The 26,256-nt window shown below is 36.4% G+C and overlaps 1 long non-coding RNA gene across 1 annotated transcript in view; it reads left to right on the top strand.

The window, feature by feature from the left end:
• Positions 1 to 26,256, top strand: part of LOC137776768 (uncharacterized) — a 551,097-nt gene that overhangs the window by 101,901 nt on the left and 422,940 nt on the right. Inside the window, exon 2 of the long non-coding RNA XR_011076316.1 lies at positions 24,689 to 24,765. This is a non-coding gene — a long non-coding RNA (uncharacterized lncRNA). The remainder of the gene's footprint in view (positions 1 to 24,688; positions 24,766 to 26,256) is intronic.

Here is a 26,256-nt window from a genome sequence, read left to right as displayed (position 1 = left end):
ATTGTGGTCAGAAAAGATGCTTGATATGATTTCAATTTTCTTAAATTTACTAAGGCTTGATTTGTGACCCATGATGTGATCTATCCTGGAGAATGTTCCATGTGCATTTGAGAAGAAAGTGTAATCTGCTCTTTTTGGATGGAATGTCCTATAAATATCAATTAAATCTATCTGGTCTATTGTGTCATTTAAAGCTTGTGTTTTTATTAATTTTCTGTTTGGATGATCTGTCCATTGGTGTAAGTGAGGTGTTAAAGTCCCCCAGTATTATTGTGTTACTGTCAGTTTCCTCTTTTAGAGCTTTTAGCAGTTGCCTTATGTATTGAGGTGCTCCTATGTTGGGTTCATATATATTTATAATTGTTATATCTTCTTCTTGGATTGATCCCTTGATCATTACGTAGTGTCCTTCCTTGTCTCTTGTAACATTCTTTATTTGAAAGTCTATTTTATCTGATATGAGTATTGCTACTCCAGCTTTCCTTTGATTTCCATTTTCATGGAATATCTTTTTCCATCCCCTCACTTTCAGTCTGTATGTGTCCCTAGGTCTGAAGTGGGTCTCTTGTAGACAGCCTATATATGGGTCTTGTTTTTGTATCCATTCAGCAAGTCTATGTCTTTTGTTGGAGCATTTAATCTATTCACGTTTAAGGTAATTATCGATATGTATGTTCCTATAACCAGTTTCTTAATTGTTTTGGCTTTTTTTTTTTTTTTAGGGCCTTTTCTTCTCTTGTGTTTCCTGCCTAGAGAAGTTCCTTTAGCATTTGTTGTAGAGCTGGTTTGGTGGAGCTGAATTTTCTTAGCTTTTGCTTCCCTGTAAAGCTTTTGACTTCTCCATCGAATAGGAATGAGATCCTTGCTGGGTAGAGTAATCTAGGTTGTAGGTTCTTCCCTTTCATCACTTTAAGTATATCATGCCACTCCCTTCTGGCTTGTAGAATTTCTGCTGAGAAATCAGCTGTTAACCTTATGGGAGTTCCCTTGTATGGTATTTGTCATTTTTCCCTTGCTGCTTTCAATAATTTTTCTTTGTCTTTAATTTTTGCCAGTTTGATTACTGTGTGTTTTGGCATATTTCTCCTTGGGTTTATCCTGTATGGGACTCTCTGCACTTCCTGGACTTGGGTGGCTATTTCCTTTCCCATATTAGGGAAGTTTTTGACTATAACCTCTTCAAATATTTTCTTGTGTCCTTTCTCTCTCTCTTCTCCTTCTGGGACCCCTATGATGCGAATTTTGTTGCATTTAATGTTGTCCCAGAGGTACCTTAGTCTGTCTTCATTTCTTTTCATTCTTTTTCCTTTATTCTGTTCTGCAGCAGCGAATTCCACCATTCTGTCTTCCAGGTCACTTTTCCATCCTTCTGACTCATTTATTCTGCTATTGACTCCTTTTAGTGTAGTTTTCATTTCAGTTATTGCATTGTTCATCTCTGTTTGTTTGTTCTTTAATTCTTCTAGATCTGTGTTAAACATTTCTTGCATCTTTTTGATCTTTGCCTCTATTCTTTTTCCGAGGTCCTGGATCATCTTCACTATCATTATTCTGAATTCTTTTTCTGGAAGATTGTCTATCTACTTTTCATTTCTTTTTTTTTTTTCAGGTTTTATCTTGTTCCTTCATCTGGTACATAGCCCTCTCCCTTTTCATGTTGTGTATCTTTCTGTGAATGTGGTTTTTGTTCCACAGGCTGCAGGATTGTAGTTCTTCTTGCTTCTGCCGTCTGCCCTCTGGTCTTAACTCCTTATTATTCTTAAACTTTCTTTGTTTTCTCCTGTACTCTCTTGCTCTTCTGGCTTTAATACCTAATATACTTATGTTACTTAATTCAGGTTAATCTGCTCATTGCTCTGAGAGACAAGTGTTGCAGAAAAGGAAAGATAGTTTTATTGAGGAAACCAGCCATCCTGGGGAGAAGGTGGACTCATGTCCCATTGAACCAACTCTGCATTAATGCTAATTTTTCTTGGAGATTATATAGTGGGAAAAAAAAAAGGGGCTACATGTTGGGGTAAGGTAGTGTTGTATTTTCAGAGATGATTGTCTCAATCACATGGTTCCAAAGAGCTGTCAGGTCTCACTTGCAGTTGGAAGATTATCTGAGCCATAAATCTTTGGTTAACTATTCCTGGAGAGTAGGGTACAAGAATGAATCCTATAGAACAACTAAGCTTCAATCTTGATATGCATCAATAGCTTTCTCCATCAGTAACAAGCTTAGCTAAGTTAATGGTGAACTAGGGTAGAAGTTAGGCATGGTAAGCATAAGATCACGGCCTTATCATAACTAACAAATAGAGTTGGAATAATGCTGAGGAGCTGAGAGTCCCTTATTCTAAAATAGCTTTTTTCCTTTTCCTCTGGAGGAAAGTTTGTACCTTAGAATATTAGAGTGATGTGTTACTTTTAGTTACTCCAAAACAGCCTGATTCTTCTTATGAAAGAAAATGGTTGAATGGATATTTAAAGTGTTCTAAATCCTCTGGATATAACTGAAGAGTTGCCAGTTCTTGTTTGGAGCCACTTCTTCATCTACTAATTTATTTGTTCTTCACTCTTCCCAACAGGAGAGTTGCAATTAAACATCATGAATATATGATTGCTGAAGAGTTAATGTATCTTAAATGCATCAGTGTTCTATGTTAACCAAATGTATCCACCAATTGGTTTCAGTAGAAAATCACAAAAGAAATAAATCTAAAAGAGATGCACTACAGTCAGCAATCTTCTGCATACTTAGCAATTTGAAGCTTCTATTTCTTAATGGTTAAAGCCAATTCACCTTGTCTGCTCTTTTCTTTGTTAAAATTTTTTTTTGATTTGCTATTCTTGACCTTTACCTTCTTCATACTCTCTTTTCTCTTGGTTTCCTTGATTCTTCTTATCTTTTTTTTTTTAAATAAATTTATTTATTTATTTATTTATTTTTGGCTGTGTTGGCTCTTCGTTTCTGTGTGAGGGCTTTCTCTAGTTGCGGCAAGTGGGGGCCACTCTTCATCGCAGTGCGCGGGCCTCTCACTGTCGTGGCCTCTCTTGTTGCGGAGCACAGGCTCCAGACGTGCAGGCTCAGTAATTGTGGCTCATGGGCCTAGTTGCTCCACGGCATGTGGGATCTTCCCAGACCAGGGCTCGAACCCGTGTCCCCTGCATTGGCAGGCAGATTCTCAACCACTGCGCCACCAGGGAAGCCCGATTCTTCTTATCTTTGATTCTACTTTACCTTTCTAGTTCCTTCTTTTTAGTCTACTTCTTTTCCCACCACCCTCTAGATGCTAAAGTTTAGAGCAGTGTTTTTAACTCATTGTTCTTATCAAAATTATCTGATAATTTTTTTAAAACCAAATTTCCCAGCTGCTGCCTTGGAAATCCATATTAGTAGATCTGGGATGGAAACTGTATTAGTTTGCGAGGGCTGCTGTAACAAAGTACTGGATGACTAAACAACAGAAATTTATTTTATCACACTTCTGGAGGCTAGAAGTTGAAAATCAAAGTGTCAGCAAGTTTGGTTCCTTCTGAGGCTGTGAGGGAAGCTCTGTTTCAAGCCTCTTTTACTGGCTTGTAAATGGTTATCTTCTCTCTGTGTCTCTTCACATCATTTTCCCTCTATGTGTTTTCCTGTGTCCAAATTTCCCCCTTTTTGTTAGGACATTAGTCATATGGTTAGTACCCACTCTCATGACCCAGTTTAACTTGGTTACCTATGGAAAGGCCTGTCTCCAAATAAAGTCACATTCTAAGGTTCAGGGAATTAGGAATTCAACATGTGAATCTGCTGCGGACACAATTCAATCCATGACCTAGTCTAAGGATCAGGATTTACAATTATACTAAATCTAATACACAAATTTGGGAAATGTCCTAAGTCTGTGTTTTAGGTCTTTTCTCTCTTTCTTTTGTGCATTCACTTAGTTCATGCCAAACTAAGCCTTCCTCAAGTAAGCGCGCATTTCTCCATATCACATCTTCAGGCATCTCTGGCACATGCAGCCAGGTGGGAAAAAGTGAGATGCAGAGTTCAGAATGCACACATTATTCCTTCTGCAGGCAGATCATGGCAGCTGTGCAGAGGTCTGCTGGAGTTATTAGAGAGAGGAACTTTGAACTCTACAGCCTCTGAGACTTTAATTATACCTAAAATATGCAATGTTATCATACAAATTGTTAAATGAGTTGAAAAGCTATTAACTGGTACCTTTGCACCCTCTGTATCACCCCATCCCACTAAGATTCAGGTGATGGCAGCTTCAAAAAAAACTTGATATTAGTCATTAGGAAAAATAAAAACACTCCATGTTTGTAACTTATTGTGTTGAGGCTGATCAAAATAAACCTTTATAATTAGTTGTCAATGCAATTTTCCTTTTAGTTATCTTTTCAGGATTAGGGTTAATGATCAAACAAAATATTCTTGTAACCAGTTTTTTTTTTTTTATTATGCCAGGCACACTTCTAAATTATCTTTTTGCTTTCACTTTTTTTGTGAGCTATATTCAGAAAGTTTCTGTGGATCACAGAATTCACAGACAGAAAATAAGAAGAATTTTACCCCATTAATAGCTTCCATGTATTGACCCAGAAAGGATGATAACTGCTGCTCTTATTCAATAATCACGGTAATATCCTGGGTTAGATATTATGTCAATATTGTATAGGTTTAAAAAAGAGGCTCATAGAGTCAGAGTAACTTTCCTCAAGGGAATGCTGTTTTTGAGGTCAGAACTATGCACAGTTCCTCTAACTCCAAAGCCCATGATTTCAGCCAGACAATATTTTGCTACCTTGATTTAGAAGATTATTTTATCAGTCCAAAGCACTATTCCACTGATCATACTAAACTCTCATCCAGTCCCGAGAGATATTTCTACTCTGTTTTAGAGAGAAAAGGAAGCTGAGTTTCAGAAAATTAAGTGACTTTCCCAAGCTGTCCATCATTACATGGCAAGAACTAACTTAGGTGCCTGGGCTCATATATATCTTGATTAACCTCTATTTTGTTTGATCTATGTTTTACAAATATTTTAATATAAACCTTAATTTTATTTTGGTGAAAATTTTAGGAAAATTTGATTTAAGAACTTTTTCTTCTCTTGGTTTAGGAATGAATTTTTTGCCAATTAACTTACTGAAAAAATATCCTCATAAATTTTACTAAAGTGCTTTGTTTCTGAGAATTGTATATAATTACTACTTCATCAATTGAATATATGGGTAGTTTAAAAAAATACAGATGAAGAGAACAGAGTTTGGCAATATAAGTTTTAAAAGTGAGAAGTACATGAAAATTCAGAAAATATGTGGAAGATATTTAGGAAAAAAAATACACCTGTGATCTAGAAAACTTGGTTCTGTTTTCCAATTTGTCTTAACATTTCCCCCTGATTACTAAATGAATCCTTTTGTTATATGAAAATGTTTTTATTATTCACTCATCTTTGCTTCTCTGGTGTACATAAAATGGTTTCTGAATTTTGTATGCTTCGGAAAACTTGAGGGAGACCTGTTGCCTATCTAAGAATCAGTGGAGCTGAGTAATTTAGTCATAATTGCAGTCATTAGAGTATCTGAAACTTGGCTCTCAATTCAAATCTGGTTATTTATCTTTCTTAGTGATTCCCAAGATCTGCTTGGTTAGAAGTCTTGTGGTTCTTTAGTGAAGCTTGGAAATAATATATACCCTTTATAGAGAGCCCGTCAACTGCACAGGGAAAGAAAAATTCATAACAATTGATGGTAATCATGGATCCAGATGCCCTTTCAAATATTCATAAAGATTATAAAACAGTCCTAGGTTTGCTTTTTTCTCCTCTACATTTAAGTATCTTTCTAGGCTTTGGGTAAATGATCACTATTGTAACTAGCTATTATTTCCTTTCTTATACCTATTATCCTTCTAAATTCCGTTTCTTTGTTCTGCTTTGGATTAAATATATTTGTGAAAATTGGAAAACTCTTTGTTTGACCTGTAACTACAGTTACTAAATTTGTCTGTTAAAAGCAAGAAAGACAGAAGTAATTTGTAAGTTGTAATGTTAGGAGAAACTAAAGAAGAAAACACAACTACAATCATTCTTTTGGTTAAATAGTAGGAAATTGTTTTCCCTTTAGAATATGTAATAGAAAACTTGAAGGAGTCTTAGTGATCATCTGGGTAACCCCTCATTTGAGTGGATAATGAAACTAATGGCTATTGGGTGAATTAATCATATAAAATGGAATTCCTGCTGTGTATCTGATCTTGGACTGGCCAGAGGAATTTGCCTAAGGTCATTCTATTAACCAGTTACAGATTGATTTTGGAATATTTCTTTATTGTTCATCACCAAGTAGAGAAAATTAACACAGGCTAGATTGTAAATAGTCTTAAACCCTTTAAATTGTGATTAAAAATCATTTTTGTGTGTGCCAGATTAATGCTATATTTCATCAGTCCTCTTAAAATGACTTTTTTATAAAAAGTGCTGACCACTTCCTCCTTCTCAACTGCTCTCCTCTTATGACTTCCTGCTTATTTTTCCTACTTTATCAGTCTTTTTTTTTTCTGACACAGCCAGTTCAGGGTCCTCCCTCAAATCTCAATATTTTTGAAAACAAAAAGGCAAATCCTGGTATCATTTTCCCTTTGTAAACATTTACAGTCTTTCTTTAGGTTAGTTCTCATGGTTTTCATTACCTGCTATATGTTTACAAACACAAAATCTTAGCCCAGAACTTTCTACCGAATTTCCAACCTGTATGTCCAACTGCCTACTTGGATTATCCACTAGGATGCCATATAAACTTCAAAAATAAATACTATGTCTTCATTCCCTTCACATACATCTTCTACCTCTGTCTAACCCTCCCCCCACCACCACTCAGTTTTCTTAGTAAGTGGTACCTTCCTTAAGCTAATTACCCCAAACTGCCCATGGCAGAAAGTGGAATTCATCTTTTAGTTTTCTCTCTCTGTCTCTTTTTCCTTCACACCTATTAGAATTGACACCAAACTGATTATATGTAGCCTGTAGATGTAGCCTGGAAAATACATCTTACATCCATTATTCACTCACTCTGCCAATATTTTCAAGCACCATGTACCGGACACTGGATTATGTACCAAAGTATATGACTGTGAACAAGACAAACAGGATTCCTGCTCTCATGGACTGTGCCTTACAGTAGGAAAAGAAGAAAAAAAGTAAAGTAAATAAACTAATACAATCAGTCCATAATATGTTGCCATGCAGGAAATAAATTGTGTGCCATGATCAAGAATAATAAGAGTGAATCTATTTGAATGTGGTGGTTAGGAAAGGACTCTTTTGAACTGAGAAGTGAATAATGAGACCAATTCAGCCATAAAAAAAATGTCCTGGGAAAGGGCATGTCTGATATTTCTGTTGTAAACTTCATTGTTTCCTTATTGTAAACTTTAATTTCCTTACAGTGACCCATGGGTTCTTTCATGAATTGACCTCTGTCAAACATATACACAGTAAGAGTGTCAGATATTATTCAGGATACAGTAATACAGCTGCAAGTAAGACAGAGAAGTTTAGTCACTACAGTATGTATATTCTATTGGAGAGTTAGAAATAAACTAAGAATAAGGAATCAAGAAAAATGTCAGACAGTGCTAAGTGCTACAAAGACTCAGTAGAATCACTGGAAGGTTAAGGAAGTCTTTTAAAGACATGACATTTAAAAATGAGATTTGAACGAAATAAAGTGTCAGTCATTCAAAGGGAAATGCCCAAGTAAAGGTGTTAAGGCCAGCAAAACCTTTGTGTGTTTGTATCATAGAGTGAGGCAGTTTGGCTGAGGGTGGAGGATGACAGGAGAGTGGTACAAGGTGAGGCTGTACAGGTAGTTAGTGGGTAACCATGGCGGGGCATGGATTTGATTTTAAGAATAAGCATATCAATAACATATTGCTTATAAAACACCATAAAAATAATGATGTATATGTAAAATCAGTTTGGTTCATTTTCAGTGATATAACATCATGCCCATTTACCTCTTGTTTGTCTTCTTTTATAGAAATATATTTTTCCACAGGCAACTGTAATTAATGAGTTTAACAGGGAAACTTGTTTGTCATGAAAGAATGTTAAAAATCTGATGCTTTCAATTATTTAGTAAATATATCGCTTCTATAATTGGGCTGTGCTTGGGGTTGTACCATAAAGAATTATAAATTTTTCTATAGTTCTCTTACAGAATAAAAATGCATCTATTGTGAGGCAATATTACATTTTGCAATTTCATCTGGAATTTGACATTTGGGTTTATTGACCTTATTAAAAAGTCCTGCTATAGCAACAGAAAAAGTAGATATCAAGTGAGTTATTACACATCTGGTTCTTCAGAAGAACAGATGTTAGCTCAATTAGAAGAAATGGAAATGTTAAACAGCACCAAATGAATTCACCATAGATGTATTGCTGTTTACTTTCTATGAAATGGATTCACATTCAAACAGTTGGAAGGGAACCATACCACAAATATTGTAGAAATTAAGAAAAAACTTAATACGGTTTGTATAAACCAAAATATTTTCTGAACCACATTTTGCTTTTTATAATGGTAAATATTTTTGAGTGTAAAAGGTACACAAAGTGATAGAAGCAAACACAGTTCACAAGTGTTATGTTATGAGGTAAACTTTGACTCATTTAATTTTCATTTCCCAGAATTTACCAATTTATGAAAATAATTTTTCTCTCTGAATTATAGGAGCTGTAAAATAGAATAATCAAACACAGCAGGGTACCCCTGATCTTATAAATATATGCACAGAGAAACAGAAGTGTCTTCAATTTTCCAAGAAATTCAATTATCAGATAAGTTAAAAATACATTTTGGAGTCAAAATTAAAACAGAACATGTCTTTTATTATTTAGGGATCATAAAGCAACTAAGACACATCTCATTTGCCAGGTGTAAATTATAATCAATGCAGCTACTATAAGAACATAGGAATCATTGCATCTTCAGATTTTAAACCTTTGGGTTTAGTAAAATAAGGAAAGGAAAAATTTTATAATTGGATTAATGTCCAGAAACTTGGGTGGCTACTTTGTTGTCCAGGGAAGGCTTAAAAAGATAAATAGAAGTATTGAAGTAATTATCATAAGGATGGTCTTATTCTCTCCATCTATTTCTAAGGTTTTTCCATCTTTCCAATGTGGGAACATTGTCAGATATGGCAAAGACTCTTTATAGTTCTCAAAGTCTAATTACAAATGAATTTTGAGAATTGCTCACTTAGTATTGTTCTGAATAAATATGAGGTCCAATTATTCTGAATTAAAAAACCAAATTTTCACATTAATAATTCCATTCTGATAACAAAATATTAATTATCTATATTTATGTTATTGATTTCAGTGATTATAAATGTTAAATGTAATATAAGGCTTGACATAATATATTTTTCTATAAAATCCATCTTCAGTATAGCATATAAAATTAATGCTGTTAATTTGAATGTTATTAATTTTTAGGTTCTGTTCACTTGCAAATAAATTTTCAAATTTATGTTTTAATAGGAGCAAGAAGGATAAAAAATTCCTGTCTAATTTGGATTTGTACCCATTTACATTACTTTTAATTAATAATATTTAAATATAAATCAGACTAAGATTCTTCATGTATTGTTTTCCATTTGGACACTTTTCTATAATGATCACTTTTTACCTAAGCTAGAGGAAAATAGTATTGAAGCCTGCCTTCAAATACCAAATTTGCCACCTACTAGCTGGTAAATATGGTATTTAATAATAACATTATCAAATGTTTGATTATAGCATTAAGTCCCTGGGCTTCAATTTTCTCACTTGGAAAATGATGGATAATAATAGTACTGTTTTCATAAGGCGTTATGAAGACTAAATGAGTGACATTTGTAAAACCCTTAGACCAGTGCCTGACATGTAGCACATGCCCTGGACATATTTGTGAAATAAAAGTATCACTAGTCAAGTAGTAAAAACTCCCTTTTTTACTACTCAAGTACAAACTCCCTTTCAGATAATGCCTCTAGAGAGGCTGTGCAAGAGAGAAAATATGTAGCATAACAAAGAGTTTAGTCGTATCAGAAAAAATTTGAAATAATTTTTTTTATAGATGTATTAGAGAGCTGTTAGGCCTTAGAGAAGACGTTAGAAGACAAAGCACAGAAAGTTTAAACAATACTTACCTCTTCCCTAATGTCAGCCCAATTCTTTTTTGTATATGGGGTTTATCTAACATGGAAGTTCAATTTGTTTTGTTGCAGTTCATCTGCAGAACCCATCATTTGGTTCTTCTAATGTACTTCGTCGGGTACTTTTCTCCCAAATCATGGGGTGTTACTAACAATGAGTACTGCAGCAGGCTTGCCAGGGTTTCTCTTTTAAACTCTCAGAACATCCTAATACTTGATTTAGAGTGTATTAGCGTGACATCAATTCCTCAAACAGGGACATTAACTCATGAAAGAAGGGGGATGCACATATTCTATCTATTCTGTTCTCCTGTGTTCTCTATAATATGTCTGGATTGATGAATTGCTACCTTAAGCCAAGTCTAGGAAGGGCTGACCCTTCTCCCTAAAGGCACATTCTTACTATGCAGGCATAGAAAGGGAAATAAGAGAATTTCACCTCTGTAAATCCACATGTAGAATTGAAGATTTTAGTGTCTAAACATTAAATAATAGCAGCAAGTGGTGGAAAAAATTGACCTCTTTGGTTTCCCTTAGCAAACATCTTCATTAAAATTTCACAATTATCCTGTTGAAATAGGTAAAAAAAAATTAGGTACATTCTAATCAACCACAATTTTAGGATATCAGCAGTTAGGGAAAATTTCTTACAGTAATAGTGAGAGAAAAGGTTCTGATCAGTAAATATTAAAGGCCAACTTCAGCAGTAGTGGAGTCAACTGAGATACTTTAAAACTAGAAATTTCCAAAAAAGATACAGAGAATGTATTAAATCTTCTGGCTTTGGAAGTACTTGTTGCTGACTCTTTTCATTAATGTTCTCCATCCTTGCCCCTGTAATATAACTTGAGTATAATACTTATAATGAAACAGTCAATATATTTTGTGGTAGTAGATAACAACAGTGTTATTATGATTTTATAAAAAGGGGAGTAGATATTGGTTACTTATATTTCTAAACTTGATATATTAGTCCAAATGGTATTCTGTATCAGGGAGTAGGGATGTAGTCAAGAACCCCAAACTCATTGCTCTTCATTTTAATAAAAGATCTCTGGAAATTTTAAAGATATTAAGCGGGACACAGCAATCTTTTTATGTCCACTTTTCTCATAGAGATAACTGTATATTTCATCCAAGTGAAAGCAATCACTTCATTATAAATTTGCTGCATTCAGTATCCTCAAACTGAATGAAAAGCTTTTCTTTAATCCAAATGGAATTTTCTATTTTGTTATCTGTATTATATTTGTAATTACATCGAAGTTACTATTTGCTTATAATTGGGTCATAATACACAATGCAAGCTAAAAGGAAATAACTAGCTGAGTTACAAACCATTAATTTTGAGAAACAAAGTTGATACTCTACAGATGTAATTTGCAAGTCAAATATATGCTTTTTCCCTCTTGTATCCTTTTTTATTTACATGAAGTCTTGGTTGAATTAATAAATAAACAGTGGCTGAAATCTTTCACTTTAATTAGTATGAGGTGGCATTTGCAGAGGAATGTTTAACCAAGAGATCTGAGATGCTGTCAGACAGGGGATTAACACTAAAACAAAGATCTGAATAAATATGTGGTTTTTCAAACCAAATTCACTAAACACACAAGGGGTCACACTTTAGATAAGACTCTTGCATTTAATATGAGATAGTATAGCCATGCTCTTTGAACTGTGATAAATTGCTCAGCAGGTGTCTTTGGGGACAGGAGACAACAAGATACTCTTCTTTCCCCTGAAACTGTCAAGACCTATTATTTTCTAAGAACTTAGTTTGGGAAGTGGAAAAAAAAAAAGAAGACTGTTAGTTGGAATTATAACATTCTACAGGTATTTTGTTTTCATTACTAACACAAAATTAGCATCGAGGTCATTTTTTTAAAAGAATGTACACTAGTGGTAAAATGGAAAAGCACACACCTCTTTTCCAGGGATGACAAACATCTAACTGAACCTTTACACTCTGCATTTTGGTTTCTACTTTTTGTATCAAATTCCAAATTTTAGAGTGACCAGTCACTTTGCACATTGGAAAAAGTGTTCTTATCTGTCCTTTTCCCTGTATATTTTCTATCTATGCTGAAACAGAGATAAATCTACCTCATTCTTATATTTTTAAGGCCCCCAATAGAGTGTGTTCATTTGTAGGACAGCTATCTTTGCTTAAAGGTTTGTTGGAGCTTCCTAGAGTCCAAAGACAGAAGAGATATGCTTTCTATCCTCCATGAATACCCTACGTATTTGTGGCAATAAGGCAAATACACACATTGGGTTAGAAGTGTTATAGAGATGTTACAAATAAAGTTACAAGAGTTCACCAAGGCAGATATAAATTCAAGTTGGAGCAATCAAGGACGGGGGATTTATTCCTCAATTTTTGGATGATGTACAGCTGTCCACACTTCATGCAAGTAATATTCACATCCATTGCATGCGTCTTTGATTTCAGGTGGAACCCCACCCAACTTAACAAGGAAAATATTTTTTAAAGAGTTATATAGCTCCACTTTAGAATTTAAGTAACTTAATACTCAGGCCAAAATGTTCTCCTTTCAAATCTCACAAAGCCCTGTAAGATGTACATTGTAGACAAAACACATCTACTGCAACTTTTCACTGAATTACTTTGCTCTTGACAAGATCCCATGACTCCCAAGTTTTATTAACATGATAACTGGTGATTTTGCAAGTACATTGATTCACTGTTATATTTGGTGGGATGTGTGTGAGCAGTAAAGCTTCATCACTATCCAGGACATTTCCCCAGCTGGGTTTTTTGGGTTTAGGCAATGTAGAAAAGTGCATTTTGCCGGTTCTATGTGCAAAACTTCAACTTTTTTTTTTCATTTTTAACATCTTTATTGGAGTATAATTGCTTTAAATTGTTGTGTTAGTTTCTGCTGTATAACAAAATGAATCGGCTATACGTATACCTATATCCTCATATCCCCTCCCTCTTGGGTCTCCCTCCCACCCTCCCTCTCCCACCTCTCTAGGTGGTCAAAAAGCACCTAGCTGATCTCCCTGTACTATGCAGTGGCTCCCACTAGCTATCTATTTTACATTTGGTAGTGTACATATGTCCATGCCACTCTCTTTCGTTGTCCCAGCTTACACTTCACCCTCCCCGTGTCCTCAAGTCCATTCTCTACGTCTGCATCTTTATTCCTGTCCTGCCCCTAGGTCCTACAGAACCATTTTTTTTTTTTTTTTTTTTAGATTCCATATATATGTGTTAGCATACGGTATTTGTTTTTCTCTTTCTGACTTACTTCACTCTGTATGACAGACTCTAGGTCCATCCACCTCACTACAAATAACTGAATTTCGTTTCTTTTTACCGCTGAGTAATATTCCATTGTATATATGTGCCACATCTTCTTTATCTATTTATCTGTTGATGGACACTTAGATTGCTTCCATGTCCTGGCTGCAGTGAACACTGTGGACTCTTTTTGAATTCTGGTTTCCTCAGGGTATATGCCCAGTAGTGGGATTGCTGGGTCGTATGGTAGTTCTATTTTTAGTTTTTTAAGGAACCTCCATACTGTTCTCCATAGTGGCTGTATCAATTTACATTCCCACCAACAGTGCAAGAGGGTTCCCTTTTCTCCACATCCTCTCCAGCATTTATTGTTTGTAGATTTTTTGATGATGGCCGTTCTGACCGGTGTGAGGTGGTACCTCATTGCAGTTTTGATTTGCATTTCTCTAATGATAGTGATGTTGAGCATCCTTTCATGTGTTTGTTGGCAATCTGTATATCTTCTTTGGAAAAAATGTCTATTTAGGTCTTCTGCCCACTTTTGGATTGCATTGTTTGTTTTTTTTGATAATGAGCTGCATGAGCTGCTTGTATATTTTGGGGATTAATCCTTTGTCAGTTTCTTCGTTTGCAAATATTTTCTCCCATTCTGAGGGTTGTCTTTTGGTCTTGTTTATGGTTTCCTTTGCTGTGCAAAAGCTTTCAAGTTTCATTACGTCCCATTTGTTTATTTTTGTTTTTATTTCCATTTCTCTGGGAGGTGGGTCAAAAAGGATCTTGCTATGATTTATGTCATAGAGTGTTCTGCCTATGTTTTCCTCTAAGAGTTTTATAGTGTCTGGCCTTACGTTTAGGTCTTTAATCCATTTTGAGTTTATTTTTGTGTATGGTGTTAGGGAGTGTTCTAATTTCATTCTTTTATATGTAGCTGTCCAGTTTTCTCAGCACCACTTATTGAAGAGGCTGCCTTTTCTCCGTTGCATATTCTTGCCTTCTTTATCAAACATAAGGTGACCATATGTGCGTGGGTTTATCTCTGGGCTTTCTATCCAGTTCCATTAATCTGTATCTCTGTTTTTGTGCCAGTACCATACCGTCTTGATTACTGTAGCTTTGTAGTATAGTCTGAAGTCAGGGAGCCTGATTCCTCCAGCTCTGTTTTTCTTTCTCAAGATTGCTTTGGCTATTCGGGGTCTTTTGTGTTTCCATACAAATTGTGAAATTTTTTGTTCTAGTTCTGTGAAAAATGCCATTGGTACTTTGATAGGGATTGCATTGAATCTGTAGATTGCTTTGGGTAGTATAGTCACTTTCACAATGTTGATTCTTCCAATTCAAGAACATGGTATATATCTCAATCTATTTGAATTGTCTTTAATTTCTTTCATCAGTGTCTTATAGTTTTCTGTATACAGGTCTTTTGTCTCCCTAGGTAGGTTTATTCCTAGGTATTTTATTCTTTTTGTTGCAATGGTAAATGGAGGTGTTTCCTTAATTTCTCTTTCAGATTTTCATCATTAGTGTATAGGAATGCAAGAGATTTATGTGCATTAATTTTGTGTCCTGCTACTTTACCAAATTAATTGATTAGCTCTAGTAGTTTTCTGGTGGCATCTTTAGGTTTCTCTATGTATAGTATCATGTCATCTGCACACAGTGACAGTTTTACTTCTTCTTTTCCAATTTGGATTCCTTTTATTTCTTTTTCTTCTCTGATTGCTGTAGATAAAACTTCCAAAACTATGTTGAATAATAGTGGTGAGAGTGGGCAACGTTGTCTTTTTCCTGATCTTAGTGGAAATGGTTTCAGTTTTTCACCATTGAGAACAATGTTTGCTGTGGGTTTGTCATATATGGCCTTTATTATGTTGAGGTAAGTTCCCTCTATGCCTACTTTCTGGAGGGTTTTTATCATAAATGGCTGTTGAATTTTTTTGAAAGTTTTTTCTGCATCTATTGAGATGATCATATGGTTTTTCTCCTTCAATTTGTTAATATGATTTATCACATTGATTGATTCACATATATTGAAGAATCCTTGCATTCCTGGGATAAACCCCACTTGATCATGGTGTATGATCCTTTTAATGTGCTGTTGGATTCTGTTTGCTAGTATTTTGTTGAAGATTTTTGCATCTATGTTCATTAGTGATATTGGCCTATAGGTCTCTTTTTTTGTGACATCTTTGCCTGGTTTTGGTATCAGGGTGATGGTGGCCCCATAGAATGAGTTTGCCAGTGTTCCTCCCTCTGTTATATTTTGGAAGAGTTTGAGAAGGATGGGTGTTAGCTTTTCTCTAAATGTTTGATAGAGTTCACCTGTGAAGCCATCTGGTCCTGAGCTTTTGTTTGTTGGAAAATTTTTAATCACAGCTTCAATTTCAGTGCTTGGGATTGGTCTGTTTATATTTTCTATTTCTTCCTTGTTCAGTCTCAGAAGGTTGTGCTTTTCTAAGAATTTGTCCATTTCTTCCATATTGTCCATTTTATTGGCATAGAGTTGCTTGTAGTAATCTCTCATGATCCTTTGTATTTCTGCAGTGTCAGTTGTTACTTCTCCTTTTTCAGTTCTAATTCTGTTGATTTGAGTCTTCTCCCTTTTTTTCTTGATGAGTCTGGCTAATGGTTTATCAATTTTGTTTATCTTCTCAAAGAACCAGCATTTAGTTTTATTGATCCTTGCTATCGTTTCCTTCATTTCTTTTTCATTTATTTCTGATGTGATCCTTATGATTTCTTTCCTTTTGCTAATTTTGGGGTTTTTTTGTCCTTCTTTCTCTAAATGCTTTAGATGTAAGGTTAGGTTGTTTTGTTGAGATGTTTCTTGTTTCTTCAGGTAGGATTGTACTGTTTTAAACTTCCCTCTTAGAACTGCTTTTGCTGCATCCCATAGGTTTTGGGTTGTCGTGTTTTGATTGTCAATTTTTCTAGGTATTTTTTCATTTCCTCTTTGATTTCTTCAGTGATCTCTTGATTATTTAGTAGTGTATTGTTTAGCCTCCATGTGTTTGTATTTTTTACAGATTTTTTCTTGTAAGTGATATCTAGTCTCATAACATTGTGGTCGGAAGAGATACCTGATACAGTTACAGTTTTCTTAAATTTACCAAGGCTTGATTTGTGACCCAAGATATGCTCTTCCCTGGAGAATGTTCCATGAGTACTTGAGAAGAAGGTGTATTCTGCTGTTTTTGGATGGACTGTCCTATAAATATCAATTAAGTCCCTCTTGTTTAATGTGTCATTTAAAGCTTGTGTTTCCTTATTTATTTTCATTTTGGATGATCTGTCCATTGGTGAAAGTAGGGTGTTAATCTCCCCTACTATGATTGTGTTATTGTCGATTTCCCCTTTTATGGCTGTTAGCATTTGCCATATGTACTGAGGTGCTCCTAGGTTAAGTGCATAAATATTTGCAATTGTTATATCTTCTTCTTGGATCGATCTCTTGATCTTTATGTAGTGCCCTTCTTTGTCTCTTGTAATAGTCTTTATTTTAAAGTCTATATTGTCTGATATGAGAATTGCTACTCCAGCTTTCTTTTGATTTCCATTTGCATGGAATATCTTTTTCCATACCCTCACTTTCAGTCTGTATGTGTCCCTAGGTCTGAAGTGGGTCTCTTGTAGACAGCATATATATGGGTCTTGTTTGTGTATCCATTCAGCCAGTCTGTGTCTTTTGGTTGGAGCATTTAATCCATTTACATTTAAGGTAATTATCAATATGTATGTTCCTATTACCATTTTCATAAATGTTTTGGGTTCGTTATTGTAGGTGTTTTCCTTGTCTTGTGTTTCCTGCCTAGAGTAGTTCCTTTAGCATTTGTTGTAGAGCTGGTTTTGTGGTGCTGAATTGTCTTAGCTTTTGCTTGTCTGTAAAGATTTTAATATCTCCATCAAATCTGAATGAGGTCTTTGCTGGCTAGAGTAATCTTGGTTGTAGGATTTTCCCTTTCATCACTTTAAGTATATCATGCCACACCCTTCTGGCTTTCAGAGTTTCTGCTGAAAGATCAGCTGTTAACCTTAGGTGGATTCCCCTGTATATTATTTGTTGCTTTTCCCTTGCTGCTTTTAATATTTTTTCTTTGTATTTAATTTTTGATAGTGTGGTGTCTTGGTGTGTTCTTTGATTTATCCTGTATGGGACTCTCTGTGCTTCCTGGACTTAATTGACTATTTCCTTTCCTGTATTAGGGAAGTTTTCAACTATAATCTCTTCATATATTTTCTCAGTCCCTTTCTTTTTCTCCTCTTCTTCTGGGACCCCTATAATTCAAATGTTGGTGTGTTTAATGTTGTCCCAGAGGTCTCTGAGACTGTCCTCAATTCTTTTCATTTTTTTTTTTTTTTTCTTTATTCTGCTCTGCAGTAGTTATTTCCACTATTTTGTCTTCCAGGTCACTTATCCATTCTTCTGCCTCAGTTATTCTGGTATTGATTCCTTCTAGAGAATTTTTAATTTCATTTATTGTGTTGTTCATCATTGTTTGTTTGTTCTTTAATTCTTCTAGGTCCTTGTTAAACGTTTCTTGTATTTTCTCCATTCTATTTCCAAAATTTTGGATGATCTTTAGTATCATTACTCTGAATTCTTTTTGAGGTAGACTGCCTGTTTCCTCTTCATTTGTTTGGTCTGGTGGGTTTTTACTTTGTTCCTTCATGTGCTGTGTATTTCTCTGTCTTCTCACTTTGCTTAACTTACTGTGTTTGGGGTCTCCTTTTCGCAGGCTACTGGTTCACAATACCCATTGTTTTTGGTGTCTGCCCCCAGTGGGTGAGGTTGGTTCAGTGACTGTGTAAACTTCCTGGTGGAGGGGACTGGTGCCTGTGTTCTGGTGGATGAGGCTGCATCTTATCTTTCTGGTAGGCAGACCACGTCCAATGGGGTGATTTGGGGTGTCTGTGAACTTATTTTGATTTTAGTCAGCCTCTCTGCTAATGGGTGGGGTTGTGTTCCTCTCTTGCTAGTTGTTTGGCATGGGGTGTCCTGCACTGGAGCTTGCTAGTCATTAAATGGAGCTGGGTGTTAGCGTTGAGACCGAGATCTCTGGGAGAGCTCTTGCTGATTGATATTACGTGGGGCCTGGACGTCTCTGGTGGTCCAGTGTCCTGAACTTGGCTCTTCCACCTCAGAGGATCAGGCCTGATACCTGGCCAGAGCACCAAGACCCTGTCAGCCACACAGCTCAGAAGAAAAGGGAGGAAGAAAAAGAGAGAAAGAAAAAACTAAAATAACATAAAGTTATTAAAATAAAAAATTTAAAAAAATATTAAAAATAATAATAAAAAAGTAATAAAAAAGGAAGAGAACAAGCAAGCCAATAAACGAACCACCAATGATAACAAGTGCTAAAAACTATACTAAGGTAAACATAAAGATCAGAAACTAATCAGTCACAAACAGCAAACGCACTCTTAGAGGAAAACATAGGCAGAACACTCTATGACATACATCACAGCAAGATTCTTTTTGACCCTGCTCCTAGAGAAATGGAAATAAGAACACAAACAAACAAATGGGACCTAATGAAACTTAAAAGCTTTTGCACAGCAAAGGAAACCATAAACAAGACCAAAAGACAATGCTCAGAATGGGAGAAACTATTTGCAAATGAAGCAACTGACAAAGGATTAATCTCCAAGATTTACAAGCAGCTCATGCAGCTCAATAACAAAAAAACAAACAACCCAATCCAAAAATGGGCAGAAGACCTAAATAGACATTTCTCCAAAGAAGATATACAGATAGCCAACAGACACATGAAAGAATGCTCAACATCATTAATCATTAGAGAAATGCAAATCAAAACTACAATGAGGTATCATCTCACACCGGTCAGAATGGCCATCATCAAAAAATCTAGAAACAATAAATGCTGGAGAGGGTGTGGAGAAAAGGGAACACTCTTGCACTGTTGATGGGAATGTAAATTGATACAGCCACTATGGAGAACAGTATGGAGGTTCCTTAAAAAACTAAAAATAGAACTACCATACGACCCAGCAATCCCACTACTGGGCATATACCCTGAGAAAACCATAATTCAAAAAGAGTCATGTACCAAAATGTTCATTGCAGCTCTATTTTCAATAGCCAGGACATGGAAGCAACCTAAGTGTCCATCATCGGATGAATGGATAAAGAAGATGTGGCACATATATACAATGGAATATTACTCAGCCATAAAAAGAAATGAAATGGAGGTATTTGTAGTGAGGTGGATGGAGTTAGAGTCTGTCATACAGAGTGAAGTAAGTCAGAAAGAGAAAAACAAATACAGTATGCTAACACATATATATGGAATCTAAGGAAAAAAAAAAAAAAGGCCATGAAGAACCTAGTGGCAAGATGGGAATAAAGACACAGACCTACTAAAGAATGGACTTGAGGATATGGGGAGGGGGAGGGGTGAGATGTGACAGGATGAGAGAGTGTCATGGACATATATACACTACCAAATGTAAAATAGATAGCTAGTGGGAAGCAGCCACATAGCACAGGGAGATCAGCACGGTGCTTTGTGACCGCCTGGGGGGGTGGGATGGGGAGGGTGGGAGGGAGGGAGATGCGGGAGGGAGGAGATATGGGAACGTGTGTATATCTGTAGCTGATTCACTTTGTTATAAATCAGAAACTAACACAGAATTGTGAAGCAATTATACTTCAATAAAGATGTTTAAAAAAAAAAAAAACAGCAAACGCCAAGTGTACAGTTGCTCACAAAGTCCACCACCTCAATTTTGAGATGATTTGTTGTCTATTCAGGTATTCCACAGGTGCAGGTGCATCAAGTTGATTGTGGAGATTTAATTCGCTGCTCTTGAGGCTGCTGGGAGAGATTTCCCTTTCTCTTCTTTGTTCGCACAGCTCCCCGGGGTTCAGCTTTGGATTTGGACCCGCCTCTGCGTGTAGGTCGCCTGAGGGCGTCTGTTCTTCACTCAGACAGGACGGGGTTAAAGGCGCAGCTGCTTCGGGGGCTCTGGCTCACTCAGGCCGGGGTGGGGAGGGAGGGGTACGGAGGAGGCGGGGCGAGCCTGCGGCGTCAGAGGCGTCGTGACGTTGCTCCAGCCTGAGGCGCGCCGTGCGTTCTCCCGGGGAAGTTGTTCGTGAATCTCCGGACCCTGGCAGTGGCGGGCTGCACAGGCTCCCGGGAGGGGAGGTGTGGAGAGTGACCTGTGCTGGCACACAGGCTTCTTGGTGGTGGCAGCAGCAGCCTTAGCGTCCCATGCCCGTCTCTGTGGTGCGTGCTGCTAGCCGCAGCTCGCGCCCGTCTCTGGAGTTCCTTTAAGCGGCGCTGTTAATCTCCTCTCCTTGCGCACCAGGAAACAAAGAGGTAAGAAAAAGTCTCTTGCCTCTTCCGCAGCTGCAGACTTTTTCCCGTACTCCCTCCCGGCTAGCTGTGGTGCGCTAACCCCTTCAGGCTGTGTTCACGCCGCCAACCCCAGTCCTCTCCCTGGGATCCGACCGAAGCCCGAGCCTCAGCTCCCAGCCCCGCCCGCCCCGGCGGGGGAACAGACGAGCCTCTCGGGCTGGTGAGTGCTGCTCAGCGCCGAGCCTCCGTGCGGGAATCTCTCCGCTTTGCCCTCCGCACCCCCGTGGCTGCGCTCTCCTCCGCGGCTCCGAAGTTTCCCCCCTCCACCACCTGCAGTCTCCGCCCGCGAAGGGGCTCCTAGTGTGTGGAAACCTTTCCTCCTTCATGGCTCCCTCCCACTGGTGCAGGTCCCGTCCCTATTCTCTTGTCTCTTGTTTTTTCTTTTTTCTTTTGCCCTACCCAGGTATGTGGGGAGTTTCTTGCCTTTGGGAGGTCTGAGGTCTTCTGCCAGCATTCAGTGGGTGTTCTGTAGGAGTTGTTCCACATGTAGATGTATTTCTGATATATTTGTGGGGAGGATGGTGGTCTCCACGTCTTACTCTTCTGCCATCTTGAAGGTCCTCTCAAAACTTCACCTTTTGAAATGGATGGAATAAAAGAGCTGACATATAAAACTTATGTGTAGACAAGAGTTTATTAAAACTCTAAATAAAAATGTACCTTTATCATAAGCATTGTAATAAAATACAATAGTTTGGATTCATTCTTCAGCAGGAAGTACATGGTTAAGGTAAAAGAATTACTGACCATTAAATTTTGTTAATTCTTATTTGATAATTCCTTAAATTTTCATCTTGGTTGTTAATGGAGAAGATGGAATATTTGTAGAAATTGTATTTCTATTTTTATGTAATTCAGGTAGTGTTATATTTATGGTTCAGTATCAAAAGTGAAGGCTTCATTCAACATACTTTTGCTTATAGTAAATTATATATTTGGTTTCTCAATGCACACATTTTTAATGTTTTGCTTTTTAAGTTATTTTGTGTCCAGTGGGTGGAAAAAAGACAGACATAAAAAAAACTACTTTACAGATAGACATATTTAATGTTATGTAAGGAAAAAAAATGCTAAAGTTCACTTAGTTAAAGGTCATGACAGGCCTGTCAAAATATTCCAGGATCAAGGAGACAGCAACAATTTCAAAAGTGCAGTTCCAAAGATTCTTTATACACAAGAAGCAAATAATTTCCCTTAATCTTTCATAAAAGTGCTTTTGTAGTCTCAAGCCACACAAGAACAAAACAAAGACCAAAAGATTATATGAAGTTACCTAGAACTTTGTAACTTAGTTCTCTCTGAAACTTTCATAGTTACCTTACAAGACATATGGAGCCAGAAGCCTAAGGAACCGAATGCTATTTTACATAGATTTGTTGTGTTGCATGTTTTTATTGTCAGACTTAAATAATTATGAAACCAATAACCTCTTTTTAATGACAGAGACACATTTGTTCTACAAATGTTTTAAACAAACAGTGGTAGAACCAGACTCCTGGTAAATCAGTCATTTTTACGGGGAGTGCAGTGATCTAACAAGTGGCTGAGCCTATTCATGATGCAGTCCTGAAGCGGGTGAAGGACTCGGCCCCAAAATACTTGGGTGAGAAGAAAATCTGGGTTATTTGTCTAGAGGAAAGGAGAAGAAATACATTTTTAGTGGGTAATGGTACGTGCTATGGATGTCAAACTAACTCAAGGGAGGTAGGTTTTCCGACAGCCCTGCATTTTATAGTTTCATGAAGTTCATTTACAAGCACCAAACTTCCTAAAGCCCCCTGAAGACATTGTGCTCGGACTGACTTTAAAAATATCCTATGTGAAAGTGGGCAGAGTGCTTCTTGGGAATAACTAATCATGGTCCTTGCCCTGACTCCACCACTGAACGATTATATGACTTTCTTTCCTTGTTTCCCAAGTCATGAAAAAAAAAAAAAAAAAAAAAAAGATGACATTAGATTCTCTAATGTCCCTTCCTATTTTTAGCAATTCTGTGACCCTGTACCTGTTGTTCCTTCAACCATCAGGTATTTACTTAGTGCCCAGATTGTCACTGATCCCTTCAATGTGATTGGTCCTCTCCCTCCTTTTCCTTAAGCTGGAGAATAAAAACCAGCCACAGGCTCCCAACTGTTCCCACAATTGTCCCACATATGCTACACTCTTAGTCAACTGACTTTGGGTTCATCTCTCTGATGTTGCCTTTCTAGGCCTTCTCTTGTCTCTTGGATGCCATGTCTGCTGTGGTTCCACTTTAGGCTGGCAGCCTATTCCAGCTTCCCTCTGGCTGATGGCATTGTGGTTCACCAAACATGCTTGGCTTTGCAAGCGATTTGGGTTTTGTGTCTCTAACAATTCTTAGCCAAGCGATATTTTTCTTTAGCTCTGGTGTCATTAAATAATTGTCCCTGGACTTTTGAGAGGAGAGGAAGCTTCAAATACTGTGCCAGACACTGAGATAGATGCAGAAACAAAAATATACCTCAGAAGTCTCCCTTGCTATTAACTGGGGGTGAGAAGAGAAAAGCTCAGTGACGTCCAGTCACCATAAAGAAGATCAGTGACCACGAGGTGCAGACACTGTACACTGTGAAATATGAAATGCCTCCCTTCATAGAGAGTCTCCTGAGTACTGGCTTTCTCGTACATAATATACTCTTGGGAGACAGAGACAGCCTTCATTGCTGTTGTTAAGCAGTTCCATTGACCTGCACTATCCACATATAAACATATATATAAATAAATGTTTATGTTTGTATATAGGTACTTGTTTATTCATATGTGAATTTATTATATTTATTCAGACATTTAAATAAATATCTGATAAGTATTTTGTGAAAAGAGAAGGAAAGAAGCAAATTATAGGAAAAAAGAAAGGAATCTGAGTTTAGCATCAATTTGAGATAACTAATGGGTGGAAAATTACCTTTAGACATCAAAACTTGTACCAGAAAATGGCAAATATATGTTCTCTAATTCAACAGTATAAGAAGATGAATGATATGGCCTATTTGAGACAGGTTATATTGAAAAATTACTCTGGAAATTCAAATGAAATTGTTGCACTGGGCAGTTATTATATTGCTATTCTTACTAGCAGATATATATCATACAGAAATTACGTGTTCACTGGGTAAAATAATATAGTTTTATAAGCAGTAGTTTAAATTACCTCTTCAACAACATTCAAAACTTCTTAGTGCTAGAAATATACCATATACATCTTTAATATCCCTCTACAATGCTTAGTATAGTGTTGGAGTATCCATATTACCAAAGTTAAATATGGTCTTCAAAAACTTGTTTCGAGATATCCTCCATGGTTGTTTAGCCCATATAGTTTCATATGCAATTATTATTTATTCTATTAGAGAATTATTTAAAAACTAAAAGAATGGTTTTGAAAATGATTTAATAACACTTTTGGGGATTCCACAGCAGTTAAATATTTTTGTTCCCTTTCATGATATCTTGGTTATAGTGTGATTATATTAAATGCCATCAGTCATAAATCATACAGTCAGATCTACAGGTAAAAAAACTTGAATCTGACAGATTATATATGTATATGTGAAATAAAATGTTTTAATGTCAAGGATTATTTTGAAAAATCTATTTCATATTCCTTTGTATTAAAATAGTATCTAATTAAGTATTTTTAAAAACCTACTTAGTACCATTAATTTGTCTTTGTTTTGTTAAAAATTTAAAGATGCCAGAAGCTATAGCAACCTGTATTTAATAAAATATTGTTCATTATTTTGCTAAAGTGTTAAGCCATGTGTGCACACCCATATGTTTGTACTAAAATGGTAAGATGGAATGACCCTATTTTTTCTGCAGGAAATTTTCCTCCATCAAAACTTGCCTCAACTTCTGCCTGAAGTGATTGACTGGCCCAACAAAGAATCTTCTTCCAGGTAAGATGTGGAGCCTACTTTGGGGTAATATCCAAAGGTTGGCATTGCTTTGCTTTATTTTTCCGCCAAGGTCAGGGATTAAATTGATGTCAAAACCAAGCAGAATTATGCAGGACAGCTAATCTAAGGAGCCATTCTACCTCAAAGGGTCAGCAAATTAGAAAGTTTACACAGTTGAAAGGGTGGTGTGTTGATGTGGCCTGGCTTCTTGTTTTAAGATTTGCTTTTACTCACAACTGAATATGTTTATGCCTTTTCTAATTGCAGTACAGAATTCTTACATACTGGGTAGCCGTTATCCAGGCTGAGGTCTTAACTGGGATGCGGTAATAGAAGGTGATAGGAAGTGGGGTTTGGTTTTGGTGATTGGCAGGTCTCAGTGTTCCTTCTTTGCAAATATAATCATAATTGATCTGGTTTGTAACTAGCTTTGATGCCACGAGTTTACATTCCTGAATGCTGTATTTTGTTCTCCATTCACTTCTGTGAGTGAGTAGTAAGGGGAGCACAGGTGTGTTGTGGGGTTTTTATTTGTTCAGAGAGAAATTGGTTCGATGGAATCTAGGCTGGACTGAGAGAAAAGCTGGGAACTGGATGTAGAACGAGCGGCACTGAGAATTGCACTTGATTTGAAGGCTCTTGAGAACTTGCAGTCTGACTCTGCAGGAACAGATAAAAGGTGAAGGTTTGGGGCTATCTCTTTAGAGAGTCAGTAGATGGAAAGAGATGAAGAGACAAAATCACTGCTGGTAAATTTGTACTTGGACTTTGCTTGCTGAAGTGTGCTCAGAGATTAAATTGAAATTTTTACTTGTTATTCTTCATGTAAGGGGTTCTACTGGTTCTTATTTCTGTCATTGATCATAACTGTGAACAAATGTATTGATATTGGTAACTTCCTTCATGATACTAAACTAGCATGGCCAGCGAAGTTCACAGAGTAAACCCTCCTGGTAAATGATAAAATAAAAAAATAGGAAATGAATCTTGTCTTTTCATTTAAATGAACTTTTCAGTTAAAGCAACTGTTTTTTTTTTTTTTTTTCCTTCATGTTCTAAGTATACCCATAAAATTTTAATCAGACTTGCGACATACTGGTTATTCTTAACTAACTAGGCGAGTAAAGATTTAAATATATATATATATATCTCAGATAGATTTTTTTATACTTCAGAGATATTTTAAAGTATATCTTAGATTTTTAAAAATATATACACGTGACAAGGACAGATGGATGCCTCTGAACTAATAGGTTCAACAACTAACTTTAGAATTTGCTATCTTATTTGGTTTATGTAGATATTTGTGATGTATTTTTATGTGTTCACATGAGGCTACTGTAATATCAAAAGTTTTGAATTGCTTTTTTTTCCAATAGCAATGATGGAGAAACTAAAATGTCTACATGAACACATAGCTGATTTGTAACTATTAATTATCATGGACTTTTTAGCTTGTTAGAGTTAGCTGGAGAGAAGAGAGTTTTTCCT

The sequence above is a fragment of the Eschrichtius robustus genome, chromosome 14 (genome assembly GCF_028021215.1).
Source record: "Eschrichtius robustus isolate mEscRob2 chromosome 14, mEscRob2.pri, whole genome shotgun sequence".
Classification (NCBI taxonomy): Eukaryota; Metazoa; Chordata; class Mammalia; order Artiodactyla; family Eschrichtiidae; genus Eschrichtius; species Eschrichtius robustus.
This window is presented reverse-complemented; position numbering and strand designations above follow the sequence as displayed.